The sequence below is a fragment of the Nothobranchius furzeri genome, chromosome 15 (genome assembly GCF_043380555.1).
Source record: "Nothobranchius furzeri strain GRZ-AD chromosome 15, NfurGRZ-RIMD1, whole genome shotgun sequence".
Classification (NCBI taxonomy): Eukaryota; Metazoa; Chordata; class Actinopteri; order Cyprinodontiformes; family Nothobranchiidae; genus Nothobranchius; species Nothobranchius furzeri.
Genome location: NC_091755.1, coordinates 65,000,609 through 65,014,566, shown reverse-complemented (window position 1 = coordinate 65,014,566; position 13,958 = coordinate 65,000,609).

Below are 13,958 nucleotides of genomic sequence, written 5' to 3'. Positions count from 1 at the left end.
CTACATCCACAAAAAGGAATGGAGTCATTAGCACTTATGGTTTGTAAATGGCACCCAGAATTATGTTGCATGAAGCACAATTTCACATCATTCTGGTTCCATTTCTGTGAAAACATAGCCTGGCAAGCCAGACTAAATAAATGTATTATTTAGTCTGGCCACACTCCATTGACAGCTCTCAGTTGTGGGGCAGGTTCTACCGTTGTCTTTCAAATGATCTCTGCATTCTACTGGACAATGAATGTGACATACTCTTGTTTCACTCTGTTGCATCATCCCACCCACCAGGCATATAGAGTGCCCTGATTGGCCCACAAAGCGAATAAAGCTCTGTGATTTGTTCACTAAGCAGATAGAGCACTATGATTGGCCCACCATTATGGACCAATCACAGCTCTTTATGTGTTTGAAACCCCTCTAGAGAGCTGTGATTGGCTAGCCAGAGTCCTGGTAGGAGCTGCTGAGGTTCCAATGGAGCATGCCTAGACCAAACTTTGCAAAGCAAGAATTTGGTCTAGTTCACTAGGCTAGTGAAAACAAGGTCCAATCAGGATGAAACGTTACAAGAAGGTAGAATCTATTGAGTTGTAAGTGATCTGAACGTTTCATGATGATCGCACATTCCTATAGGGTGTAAAACCATGTCCCAAAGGTCACCAGGCCTCGTGTCACTTTAAAGTAGTCCAGTTACACATTTGTGGGCTTATAACTTGGCTTCTGAATATCCTAGAGAGATCAGGTTTGTTTTAGTGTACTCCAATCAACAGCCCCTACAACCACAAAAAGGAATGGAGTCATTAGCACTTATGGTTTGTAAATGGCACCCAGAATTATGTTGCACGAAGCACAATTTCACATCATTCTGGGTCCATTTGTGTGAAAACAAGGTCCAATCAGGCTGAAACGTTACAAGAAGGTAGAATCTATTGAGTTGTAAGTGATCTAAATGTTTCATGATGATCGCACATTCCTATAAGGGGTCAAACCATGTCCCAAAGGTCACAGGATCTGGTGTCAATTTAAAGAAGTAGTCCAGTTACACATTTGTTGGCTTATAACTTGGCTTCTGCATGTCCTAGAGAGATCAGGTTTGTTTTAGTGTACTCCAATCAACAGCCCCTACAACCACAAAAAGGAATGGAGTCATTAGCACTTAAGGTTTTTAAATGGCACCCAGAATTATGTTGCACGAAGCACAATTTCACATTTTCTGGGTTCATTTGTGTGAAAACAAGGTCCAATAAGGCTGAAACGTTACAGGAAGGTAGAATCTATTGAGTTGTAAGGGATCCGAACGTTTCATGATGATAGCACTTTCCTAAGGGGGTCACACCATGTCCCAAAGGTCACCGGATCTGGTGTCAATTTAAAGAAGTAGTCCAGTTACACCTTTGTGGGCTTATAACTTGGCTTCTGAATATCCTAGAGAGGTCAAGTTTGTTTTAGAGTACTCCAATTAACAGCCCCCATTACCACAAAAAGGAATGGAGTCATTAGCACTTATGGTTTGTAAATGGCACCCAAATTTATGTTGCACGAAGCACAATTTCACATCATTCTGGGTCCATTTGTGTGAAAACAAGGTCAAATCAGGCTGAAATTTTACAGGAAGGTAGAATCTATTGAGTTGTAAGTGATCTGAACGTTTCATGATGATCGCACATTCCTATAGGGGGTCAAACCATGTCCCAAAGGTCACCGGGCCTGGTGTCACTTTAAAGAAGTAGTCCAGTTACACATTTGTGGGCTTATAACTTGGCTTCTGAATGTCCTAGAGAGATCATGTTTGTTTTAGTGTACTCCAATCAACAGCCCCTACAACCACAAAAAGGAATGGAGTCATTAGCACTTATGGTTTGTAAATTGCACCCAGAATTATGTTGCACGAAGCACAATTTCACATCATTCTGGGTCCATTTGTGTGAAAACAAGGTCCAATCAGGCTGAAACGTTACAAGAAGGTAGAATCTATTGAGTTGTAAGTGATCTGAACGTTTCATGATGATCGCACATTCCTATAGGGGGTAAAACCATGTCCCAAAGGTCACCAGGCCTGGTGTCACTCTAAAGAAGTTGTCCAGTTACACATTTGTGGGCTTATAACTTGGCTTCTGAATGTCCTAGAGAGATCAGGTTTGTTTTAGTGTACTCCAATCAACAGCCCCTACAACCACAAAAAGGAACAGAGTCATTAGCACTTATGGTTTGTAAATGGCACCCAGAATTATGTTGCATGAAGCACAATTTCACATCATTCTGGGTTCATTTGTGTGAAAACAAGGTTCAATCAGGCAGAAACGTTACAGGAAGGTAGAATCTATTGAGTTGTAAGTGATCTGAACGTTTCATGATGATAGCACTTTCCTAAGGGGGTCAAACCATGTCCCAAATGTCACCGGATCTGGTGTCAATTTAAAGAAGTAGTCCAGTTACACCTTTGTGGGCTTATAACTTGGCTTCTGAATATCCTAGAGAGGTCAGGTTTGTTTTAGAGTACTCTTATTAACATCCCCCATTACCACAAAAAGGAATGGAGTCATTAGCACTTATGGTTTTTAAATGGCAACCAGAATTATGTTGCACGAAGCACAATTTCACATCATTCTGGGTTCATTTGTGTGAAAACAAGGTCCAATCAGGCAGAAACGTTACAAGAAGGTAGAATCTATTGAGTTGTAAGAGATCTGAACGTTTCATGATGATAGCACTTTCCTAAGGGGGTCAAACCATGTCCCAAAGGTCACCGGATCTGGTGTCAATTTAAAGAAGTAGTCCAGTTACACCTTTGTGGGCTTATAACTTGGCTTCTGAATATCCTAGAGAGGTCAGGTTTGTTTTACAGTACTCCAATTAACAGCCCCCATTACCACAAAAAGGAATGGAGTCATTAGCACTTATGGTTTTTAAATGGCACCCAGAATTATGTTGCACAAAGCACAATTTCACATCATTCTGGGTTCATTTGTGTGAAAACAAGGTCCAATCAGGCTGAAACGTTACAAGAAGGTAGAATCTATTGAGTTGTAAGTGATCTGAACTTTTCATGATGATCGCACATTCCTATAGGGGGTCAAACCATGTCCCAAAGGTCACCGGGCCTGGTGTCACTTTAAATAAGTAGTCCAGTTACACCTTTGTGGGCTTATAACTTGGCTTCTGAATGTCCTAGAGAGATCAGGTTTGTTTTAATGTACTCCAATCAACAGCCCTTACAACCACAAAAAGGAATGGAGTCATTAGCACTTATGGTTTTTAAGTGGCACCCAGAATTATGTTGCACGAAGCACAATTTCACATCATTCTGGGTCCATTTGTGTGAAAACAAGGTCCAATCAGGCTGAAACGTTACAGGAAGGTAGAATCTATTGAGTTGTAAGTGATCTGAACGTTTCATGATGATAGCACTTTCCTAAGGGGGTCAAACCATGTCCCAAACGTCACTGGATCTGGTGTCAATTTAAAGAAGTAGTCCAGTTACACATTTGTGGGCTTTTAACTTGGCTTCTGAATATCCTAGAGAGGTCAGGTTTTTTTTAGAGTAGTCCAATTAACAGCCCCTACAACCACAAAAAAGGAATGGAGCCATTAGCACTTATGGTTTTTAAATGGCACCCAGAATTATGTTGCACGAAGCACAATTTCACATCATTCTGGGTTCATTTGTGTGAAAACAAGGTCCAATCAGGCTGAAACGTTACAGGAAGGTAGAATCTATTGAGTTGTAAGTGATCTGAACGTTTCATGATGATCGCACATTCCTATAGGGGGTAAAACCATGTCCTAAAGGTCACCAGGCCTGGTGTCACTTTAAAGAAGTAGTCGAGTTACACATTTGTGGGCTTATAACTTGGCTTCTGAATGTCCTAGAGAGATCAGGTTTGTTTTAGTGTACTCCAATCAACAGCCCCTACAACCACAAAAAGGAATGGAGTCATTAGCACTTATGGATTTTAAATGGCACCCAGAATTATGTTGCATGAAGCACAATTTCACATCATTCTGGGTTCATTTGTGTGAAAACAAGGTTCAATCAGGCAGAAACGTTACAGGAAGGTAGAATCTATTGAGTTGTAAGTGATCTGAACGTTTCATGATGATAGCACTTTCCTAAGGGGGTCAAACCATGTCCCAAATGTCACCGGATCTGGTGTCAATTTAAAGAAGTAGTCCAGTTACACCTTTGTGGGCTTATAACTTGGCTTCTGAATATCCTAGAGAGGTCAGGTTTGTTTTAGAGTACTCTTATTAACATCCCCCATTACCACAAAAAGGAATGGAGTCATTAGCACTTATGGTTTTTAAATGGCAACCAGAATTATGTTGCACGAAGCACAATTTCACATCATTCTGGGTTCATTTGTGTGAAAACAAGGTCCAATCAGGCAGAAACGTTACAAGAAGGTAGAATCTATTGAGTTGTAAGAGATCTGAACGTTTCATGATGATAGCACTTTCCTAAGGGGGTCAAACCATGTCCCAAAGGTCACCGGATCTGGTGTCAATTTAAAGAAGTAGTCCAGTTACACCTTTGTGGGCTTATAACTTGGCTTCTGAATATCCTAGAGAGGTCAGGTTTGTTTTACAGTACTCCAATTAACAGCCCCCATTACCACAAAAAGGAATGGAGTCATTAGCACTTATGGTTTTTAAATGGCACCCAGAATTATGTTGCACAAAGCACAATTTCACATCATTCTGGGTTCATTTGTGTGAAAACAAGGTCCAATCAGGCTGAAACGTTACAAGAAGGTAGAATCTATTGAGTTGTAAGTGATCTGAACTTTTCATGATGATCGCACATTCCTATAGGGGGTCAAACCATGTCCCAAAGGTCACCGGGCCTGGTGTCACTTTAAATAAGTAGTCCAGTTACACCTTTGTGGGCTTATAACTTGGCTTCTGAATGTCCTAGAGAGATCAGGTTTGTTTTAATGTACTCCAATCAACAGCCCTTACAACCACAAAAAGGAATGGAGTCATTAGCACTTATGGTTTTTAAGTGGCACCCAGAATTATGTTGCACGAAGCACAATTTCACATCATTCTGGGTCCATTTGTGTGAAAACAAGGTCCAATCAGGCTGAAACGTTACAGGAAGGTAGAATCTATTGAGTTGTAAGTGATCTGAACGTTTCATGATGATCGCACATTCCTATAGAGGGTCAAACCATGTCCCAAAGGTCACCGTGCCTGGTGTCACTTTAAAGAAGTAGTCCAGTTACACATTTGTGGGCTTATAAATTGGCTTCTGAATGTCCTAGAGAGGTCAGGTTTGTTTTAGTGTACTCCAATCAACAGCCCCTACATCCACAAAAAGGAATGGAGTCATTAGCACTTATGGTTTGTAAATGGCACCCAGAATTATGTTGCATGAAGCACAATTTCACATCATTCTGGTTCCATTTCTGTGAAAACATAGCCTGGCAAGCCAGACTAAATAAATGTATTATTTAGTCTGGCCACACTCCATTGACAGCTCTCAGTTGTGGGGCAGGTTCTACCGTTGTCTTTCAAATGATCTCTGCATTCTACTGGACAATGAATGTGACATACTCTTGTTTCACTCTGTTGCATCATCCCACCCACCAGGCATATAGAGTGCCCTGATTGGCCCACAAAGCGAATAAAGCTCTGTGATTTGTTCACTAAGCAGATAGAGCACTATGATTGGCCCACCATTATGGACCAATCACAGCTCTTTATGTGTTTGAAACCCCTCTAGAGAGCTGTGATTGGCTAGCCAGAGTCCTGGTAGGAGCTGCTGAGGTTCCAATGGAGCATGCCTAGACCAAACTTTGCAAAGCAAGAATTTGGTCTAGTTCACTAGGCTAGTGAAAACAAGGTCCAATCAGGATGAAACGTTACAAGAAGGTAGAATCTATTGAGTTGTAAGTGATCTGAACGTTTCATGATGATCGCACATTCCTATAGGGTGTAAAACCATGTCCCAAAGGTCACCAGGCCTCGTGTCACTTTAAAGTAGTCCAGTTACACATTTGTGGGCTTATAACTTGGCTTCTGAATATCCTAGAGAGATCAGGTTTGTTTTAGTGTACTCCAATCAACAGCCCCTACAACCACAAAAAGGAATGGAGTCATTAGCACTTATGGTTTGTAAATGGCACCCAGAATTATGTTGCACGAAGCACAATTTCACATCATTCTGGGTCCATTTGTGTGAAAACAAGGTCCAATCAGGCTGAAACGTTACAAGAAGGTAGAATCTATTGAGTTGTAAGTGATCTAAATGTTTCATGATGATCGCACATTCCTATAAGGGGTCAAACCATGTCCCAAAGGTCACAGGATCTGGTGTCAATTTAAAGAAGTAGTCCAGTTACACATTTGTTGGCTTATAACTTGGCTTCTGCATGTCCTAGAGAGATCAGGTTTGTTTTAGTGTACTCCAATCAACAGCCCCTACAACCACAAAAAGGAATGGAGTCATTAGCACTTAAGGTTTTTAAATGGCACCCAGAATTATGTTGCACGAAGCACAATTTCACATTTTCTGGGTTCATTTGTGTGAAAACAAGGTCCAATAAGGCTGAAACGTTACAGGAAGGTAGAATCTATTGAGTTGTAAGGGATCCGAACGTTTCATGATGATAGCACTTTCCTAAGGGGGTCACACCATGTCCCAAAGGTCACCGGATCTGGTGTCAATTTAAAGAAGTAGTCCAGTTACACCTTTGTGGGCTTATAACTTGGCTTCTGAATATCCTAGAGAGGTCAAGTTTGTTTTAGAGTACTCCAATTAACAGCCCCCATTACCACAAAAAGGAATGGAGTCATTAGCACTTATGGTTTGTAAATGGCACCCAAATTTATGTTGCACGAAGCACAATTTCACATCATTCTGGGTCCATTTGTGTGAAAACAAGGTCAAATCAGGCTGAAATTTTACAGGAAGGTAGAATCTATTGAGTTGTAAGTGATCTGAACGTTTCATGATGATCGCACATTCCTATAGGGGGTCAAACCATGTCCCAAAGGTCACCGGGCCTGGTGTCACTTTAAAGAAGTAGTCCAGTTACACATTTGTGGGCTTATAACTTGGCTTCTGAATGTCCTAGAGAGATCATGTTTGTTTTAGTGTACTCCAATCAACAGCCCCTACAACCACAAAAAGGAATGGAGTCATTAGCACTTATGGTTTGTAAATTGCACCCAGAATTATGTTGCACGAAGCACAATTTCACATCATTCTGGGTCCATTTGTGTGAAAACAAGGTCCAATCAGGCTGAAACGTTACAAGAAGGTAGAATCTATTGAGTTGTAAGTGATCTGAACGTTTCATGATGATCGCACATTCCTATAGGGGGTAAAACCATGTCCCAAAGGTCACCAGGCCTGGTGTCACTCTAAAGAAGTTGTCCAGTTACACATTTGTGGGCTTATAACTTGGCTTCTGAATGTCCTAGAGAGATCAGGTTTGTTTTAGTGTACTCCAATCAACAGCCCCTACAACCACAAAAAGGAACAGAGTCATTAGCACTTATGGTTTGTAAATGGCACCCAGAATTATGTTGCACCAAGCACAATTTCACATCATTCTGGGTCCAGTTGTGTGAAAACAAGGTCCAATCAGGCTGAAACGTTACAAGAAGGTAGAATCTATCGAGTTGTAAGTGATCTGAATGTTTCATGATGATCGCACATTCCTATAAGGGGTCAAACCATGTCCCAAAGGTCACCGGATCTGGTGTCAATTTAAAGAAGTAGTCCAGTTACACATTTGTGGGCTTATAACTTGGCTTCTGAATGTCCTAGAGAGATCAGGTTTGTTTTAGTGTACTCCAATCAACAGCCCCTACAACCACGAAAAGGAATGGAGTCATTAGCACTTATGGTTTTTAAATGGCACCCAGAATTATGTTGCACGAAGCACAATTTCACATCATTCTGGGTTCATTTGTGTGAAAACAAGGTCCAATCAGGCTGAAACGTTAAAGGAAGGTAGAATCTATTGAGTTGTAAGTGATCTGAACGTTTCATGATGATAGCACTTTCCTAAGGGGGTCAAACCATGTCCCAAAGGTCACCGGATCTGGTGTCAATTTAAAGAAGTAGTCCAGTTACACATTTGTGGGCTTATAACTTGGCTTCTGAATATCTTAGAGAGATCATGTTTGTTTTAGTGTACTCCAATCAACAGCCCCTACAACCACAAAAAGGAATGGAGTCATTAGCACTTATGGTTTTTAAATGGCACCCAGAATTATGTTGCACGAAGCACAATTTCACATCATTCTGGGTTAATTTGTGTGAAAACAAGGTCCAATCAGGCTAAAACATTACAAGAAGGTAGAATTTATTGAGTTGTAAGTGATCTGAATGTTTCATGATGATTGCACATTCGTATAAGGGGTCAAACCATGTCCCAAAGGTCACCGGATCTTGTGTCAATTTAAATAAGTAGTCCAGTTACACATTTGTGGGCTTATAACTTGGCTTCTGAATGTCCTAGAGAGATCAGGTTTGTTTTAGTGTACTCCAATCAACAGCCCCTACAACCACAAAAAGGAATGGAGTCATTAGCACTTATGGTTTTTAAATGGCACGCAGAATTATGTTGCACGAAGCACAATTTCACATCATTCTGGGTTCATTTGTGTGAAAACAAGGTCCAATCAGGCTGAAACGTTACAGGAAGGTAGAATCTATTGAGTTGTAAGTGATCTGAACGTTTCATGATGATAGCACTTTCCTAAGGGGGTCAAACCATGTCCCAAAGGTCACCGGATCTGGTGTCAATTTAAAGAAGTAGTCCAGTTACACCTTTGTGGGCTTATAACTTGGCTTCTGAATATCCTAGAGAGGTCAGGTTTGTTTTAGAGTACTCCAATTAACAGTCCCCATTACCAAAAAAGGAATTGAGTCATTAGCACTTATGGTTTGTAAATGGCACCCAGAATTATGTTGCACGAAGCACAATTTCACATCATTATGGGTTCATTTGTGTGAAAACAAGGTCCAATCAGGCTGAAACGTTACAGGAAGGTAGAATCTACTGAGTTGTAAGTGATCTGAACGTTTCATGATGATCGCACATTCCTATAGGGTGTAAAACCATGTCCCAAAGGTCACCAGGCCTCGTGTCACTTTAAAGTAGTCCAGTTACACATTTGTGGGCTTATAACTTGGCTTCTGAATATCCTAGAGAGATCAAGTTTGTTTTAGTGTACTCCAATCAACAGCCCCTACAACCACAAAAAGGAATGGAGTCATTAGCACTTATGGTTTGTAAATGGCACCCAGAATTATGTTGCACGAAGCACAATTTCACATCATTCTGGGTCCATTTGTGTGAAAACAATGTCCAATCAGGCTGAAACGTTACAAGAAGGTAGAATCTATTGAGTTGTAAGTGATCTAAATGTTTCATGATGATCGCACATTCCTATAAGGGGTCAAACCATGTCCCAAAGGTCACCGGATCTGGTGTCAATTTAAAGAAGTAGTCCAGTTACACATTTGTGGGCTTATAACTTGGCTTCTGCATGTCCTAGAGAGATCAGGTTTGTTTTAGTGTACTCCAATCAACAGCCCCTACAACCACAAAAAGGAAAGGAGTCATTAGCACTTATGGTTTTTAAATGGCACCCAGAATTATGTTGCACGAAGCACAATTTCACATCATTCTGGGTTCATTTGTGTGAAAACAAGGTCCAATCAGGCTGAAACGTTACAGGAAGGTAGAATCTATTGAGTTGTAAGTGATCTGAACGTGTCATGATGATAGCACTTTCCTAAGAGGGTCAAACCATGTCCCAAAGGTCACCGGATCTGGTGTCACTTTAAAGAAGTAGTCCAGTTACACCTTTGTGGGCTTATAACTTGGCTTTTGAATATCCTAGAGAGGTCAGGTTTGTTTTAGAGTACTCCAATTAACAGCCCCCATTACCCCAAAAAGGAATGGAGTCATTAGCACTTATGGCTTTTAAATGGCACCCAGAATTATGTTGCACAAAATACAATTTCACATCATTCTGGGTCCATTTGTGTGAAAACAAGGTCCAATCAGGCTGAAACGTTACAAGAAGGTAGAATCTGTTGAGTTGTAAGTGATCTGAACGTTTCATGATGATCACACATTCCTATAAGGGGTCAAACCATGTCCCATAGGTCACCAGGCCTGGTGTCACTTTAAAGAAGTAGTCCAGTTACACATTTGTGGGCTTATAACTTGGCTTCTGAAAGTCCTAGAGAGATCAGGTTTGTTTTAATGTACTTCAATCAACAGCCCCAACAACCACAAAAAGGAATGGAGTCATTAGCACTTATGGTTTGTAAATGGCACCCAGAATTATGTTGCACGAAGCACAATTTCACATCATTCTGGGTCCATTTGTGTGAAAACAAGGTCCAATCAGGCTGAAACGTTACAAGAATGTAGAATCTATTGAGTTGTAAGTGATCTGAACGTTTCATGATGATCACACATTCCTATAAGGGGTCAAACCAATTCCCAAAGGTCACCAGGCCTGGTGTCACTTTAAAGAAGTAGTCCAGTTAGACATTTGTGGGCTTATAACTTGGCTTCTGAATGTCCTAGAGAGATCAGGTTTGTTTTAGTGTACTCCAATCAACAGCCCCTACAACCACAAAAAGGAATGGAGTCATTAGCACTTATGGTTTGTAAATCGAACCCAGAAATATGTTGCACGAAGCACAATTTCACATCATTCTGGGTCCATTTGTGTGAAAACAAGGTCCAATCAGGCTGAAACGTTACAGGAAGGTAGAATCTATTGAGTTGTAAGTGATCTGAACGTTTCATGATGATAGCACTTTCCTAAGGGGGTCAAACCATGTCCCAAACGTCACTGGATCTGGTGTCAATTTAAAGAAGTAGTCCAGTTACACATTTGTGGGCTTATAACTTGGCTTCTGGATATCCTAGAGAGGTCAGGTTTGTTTTAGGGTACTCCAATTAACAGCCCCTACAACCACAAAAAAGAAATGGAGCCATTAGCACTTATGGTTTTTAAATGGCACCCAGAATTATGTTGCACGAAGCACAATTTCACATCATTCTGGGTTCATTTGTGTGAAAACAAGGTCCAATCAGGCTGAAACGTTACAGGAAGGTAGAATCTATTGAGTTGTAAGTGATCTGAACGTTTCATGATGATCGCACATTCCTATAGGGGGTAAAACCATGTCCTAAAGGTCACCAGGCCTGGTGTCACTTTAAAGAAGTAGTCGAGTTACACATTTGTGGGCTTATAACTTGGCTTCTGAATGTCCTAGAGAGATCAGGTTTGTTTTAGTGTACTCCAATCAACAGTCACTACAACCACAAAAAGGAATGGAGTCATTAGCACTTATGGATTTTAAATGGCACCCAGAATTATGTTGCACGGAGCACAATTTCACATCATTCTGGGTTCATTTGTGTGAAAACAAGGTCCAATCAGGCAGAAACGTTACAAGAAGGTAGAATCTATTGAGTTGTAAGTGATCTGAACTTTTCATGATGATAGCACTTTCCTAAAGGGGTCAAACCATGTCCCAAAGGTCACCGGATCTGGTGTCAATTTAAAGAAGTAGTCCAGTTACACCTTTGTGGGCTTATAACTTGGCTTCTGAATATCCTAGAGAGGTCAGGTTTGTTTTACAGTACTCCAATTAACAGCCCCCATTACCACAAAAAGGAATGGAGTCATTAGCACTTATGGTTTTTAAATGGCACCCAGAATTATGTTGCACAAAGCACAATTTCACATCATTCTGGGTTCATTTGTGTGAAAACAAGGTCCAATCAGGCTGAAACGTTACAAGAAGGTAGAATCTATTGAGTTGTAAGGGATCTGAACTTTTCATGATGATCGCACATTCCTATAGGGGGTCAAACCATGTCCCAAAGGTCACCGGGCCTGGTGTCACTTTAAATAAGTAGTCCAGTTACACCTTTGTGGGCTTATAACTTGGCTTCTGAATGTCCTAGAGAGATCAGGTTTGTTTTAATGTACTCCAATCAACAGCCCTTACAACCACAAAAAGGAATGGAGTCATTAGCACTTATGGTTTGTAAGTGGCACCCAGAATTATGTTGCACGAAGCACAATTTCACATCATTCTGGGTCCATTTGTGTGAAAACAAGGTCCAATCAGGCTGAAACTTTACAGGAAGGTAGAATCTATTGAGTTGTAAGTGATCTGAACGTTTCATGATGATCGCACATTCCTATAGGGGGTCAAACCATGTCCCAAAGGTCACCGGGCCTGGTGTCACTTTAAAGAAGTAGTCCAGTTACACATTTGTGGGCTTATAAATTGGCTTCTGAATGTCCTAGAGAGGTCAGGTTTGTTTTAGTGTACACCAATCAACATCCCCTACATCCACAAAAAGGAATGGAGTCATTAGCACTTATGGTTTTTAAATGGCACCCAGATTTATGTTGCATGAAGCACAATTTCACATCATTCTGGTTCCATTTCTGTGAAAACAAGGTCCAATCAGGATGAAACGTTACAAGAAGGTAGAATCTATTGAGTTGTAAGTGATCTGAACGTTTCATGATGATCGCACATTCCTATAGGGTGTAAAACCATGTCCCAAAGGTCACCAGGCCTCGTGTCACTTTAAAGTAGTCCAGTTACACATTTGTGGGCTTATAACTTGGCTTCTGAATATCCTAGAGAGATCAAGTTTGTTTTAGTGTACTCCAATCAACAGCCCCTACAACCACAAAAAGGAATGGAGTCATTAGCACTTATGGTTTGTAAATGGCACCCAGAATTATGTTGCACGAAGCACAATTTCACATCATTCTGGGTCCATTTGTGTGAAAACAAGGTCCAATCAGGCTGAAACGTTACACGAAGGTAGAATCTATTGAGTTGTAAGTGATCTAAATGTTTCATGATGATCGCACATTCCTATAAGGGGTCAAACCATGTCCCAAAGGTCACCGGATCTGGTGTCAATTTAAAGAAGTAGTCCAGTTACACATTTGTGGGCTTATAACTTGGCTTCTGCATGTCCTAGAGAGATCAGGTTTGTTTTAGTGTACTCCAATCAACAGCCCCTACAACCACAAAAAGGAATGGAGTCATTAGCACTTATGGTTTTTAAATGGCACCCAGAATTATGTTGCACGAAGCACAATTTCACATCATTCTGGGTTCATTTGTGTGAAAACAAGGTCCAATCAGGCTGAAACGTTACAGGAAGGTAGAATCTATTGAGTTGTAAGTGATCTGAACGTTTCATGATGATAGCACTTTCCTAAGAGGGTCAAACCATGTCCCAAAGGTCACCGGATCTGGTGTCACTTTAAAGAAGTAGTCCAGTTACACCTTTGTGGGCTTATAACTTGGCTTTTGAATATCCTAGAGAGGTCAGGTTTGTTTTAGAGTACTCCAATTAACAGCCCCCATTACCCCAAAAAGGAATGGAGTCATTAGCACTTATGGCTTTTAAATGGCACCCAGAATTATGTTGCACGAAGCACAATTTCACATCATTCTGGGTCCATTTGTGTGAAAACAAGGTCCAATCAGGCTGAAACGTTACAAGAAGGTAGAATCTATTGAGTTGTAAGTGATCTGAACGTTTCATGATGATCACACATTCCTATAGGGGGTCAAACCATGTCCCAAAGGTCACCGGGCCGTGTGTCACTTTAAAGAAGTAGTCCAGTTACACCTTTGTGGGCTTATAACTTGGCTTCTGAATATCCTAGAGAGGTCAGGTTTGTTTTAGATTACTCCAATTAACAGCCCCTACAACCACAAAAAGGAATGGAGCCATTAGCACTTATGGTTTTTAAATTGCACCCAGAATTATGTTGCACGAAGCACAATTTCACATCATTCTGGGTTCATTTGTGTGAAAACAAGGTCCAATCAGGCTGAAACGTTACAGGAAGGTAGAATCTATTGAGTTGTAAGTGATCTGAACGTTTCATGATGATAGCACTTTCCTAAGGGGGTCAAACCATGTCCC